Genomic DNA, 1,756 nt, shown 5'->3' on the forward strand with positions numbered 1-1,756 from the left:
CCTTTTCCACAATGGTGACTGTTTCTGTCATCGGCAGGATGCTAGTGAGGAGCCGTAGCTTGTAGTTCAGTGGGAACTTGTATTCTTTGGCAAGAGTGTAGCCCGTTTGGGGACTAGAACCTTCTACCTTGCAGAGTCCAGAGTTGCAGGCATGGGGAGCACAAATTTGGTCATGGGAGACATGGTAAATGGGCCACTCCTTCTTCTCCTCTTTAGTTTCCAGACCCTGGAGGATGTTCTGTTCCACTGCAGCTTACCCTCTTCCCCAACTTAGCTGACCGATTGCCTCTTGGCCATCTGCACTCCAGTCTCACTTTGTGGCTCTTCAGTTCTGTCTCCTCTGTCTCCTACTTGGATTAGTTTTGCCTCCTCAGGGTGCCACTAAGCTCCTGCCACTGGGTCCCTGACTTCCCCCTCTGGGAAGCTTCACTGATTCCTCAGGAAGCTCAGACCAGCACCTCAGACTTTCCGTCTAGTGTTACTGAATGCCTCCCCAGATCTTTGCTCAGATAAAATGTCCTGAGACAATAACTTAACAAGAATAGGGAAGACTTTTGGAGGAGGAACCTGTACTGCTGAGTTCATTTATCTGTCTAATTCTTGTTATATTAATGCTTTGGTTAGAATGGGATATTTTATAGGATATACCAAGAGGCCTGCTAGGACTGGTTGTTTTGTTGTTGTTGTTGTTGTTGTTATTGTTGTTTGTTTTGAATGAATAATTATTCACAGTGCTCAAAGTTCAAAAGGCACAAAACAATATTCAATGAAATGTTTCCCTCCTACCTCTATTTTCCAGCCACCCAATTCCCCCCCCCCCTTTTTCCAAGGTTTATTTATTTTTTTGAGGGGGGGAGGGGAGGAGAGAAAGGGAGATACAGAATCTGAAGCAGGCTCCAGGCTGATGCAGGGCTCAAACTCACAGGCCATGAGATCATGACCTGAACCAAAGTCAGCCACTTAACCAACTGAGCTACCCAGGTACCCCAGTTAATTTGTGTTTTTAATTTCATTCATCTTGGAGATTTTTCCATATCGGCTTCATTAACTTTAATGTCTACACAATCATTGGATAAATGCATCATAATTTATTTAACTATTCCTCTGTTGACAGACATTTAGGTTGTTTTCATCTTTTTTTTTTTTTTACGTTTGTTTATATTTATTTTGAGAGAGAGAGAATTTGATGTGGGGCTTGATCCCTCACACCATAAGATCATGACCTGAGCCAAAATCAAGAGCCAGGTGGTTAACTGACTGAGCCCCCCGGTGCCCCAAAGTTGGTTCCATCTTTGACAAGACTGCCACAAACCTCGTTCATGAGTCTTTGTGCAAATGCGCTAGTATATGTTTACAATAAGCTCCTAAAAGTAGAATTGCTGGGTCAAAAACTACGTGTATTTTAAAATTTTGATTGATGTTGACTGACTATTCAGATAACAGGTCAAACTAGCTCTCATGGGAGGAAGTGAGGCCCCTAGAGCCAATTCCTCCTCAGTCCTCCCATGACACACATTCCAGCATTGCACAGGACTCACCATTTTTTGACATTTGGTCTGACTTGCTGATACGGGTCTCAAGATGTCTCTATTGGCAAGATCTTCCTAAAGTTATATTTTATTCTATAGAAGGTGTTCATCACAATCTGCCTAGTCATGTCCCTATTGAGGTTGCGACAAAATGTAGCTAAGCAGATGACCTTATAGAGAGCATTTTGGTGAACAGGTCAAATTGTGTTTTTTGTCAAGTAGTTTGT

Source organism: Prionailurus viverrinus, chromosome C2 (assembly GCF_022837055.1).
Source record: "Prionailurus viverrinus isolate Anna chromosome C2, UM_Priviv_1.0, whole genome shotgun sequence".
NCBI lineage: Eukaryota > Metazoa > Chordata > Mammalia > Carnivora > Felidae > Prionailurus > Prionailurus viverrinus.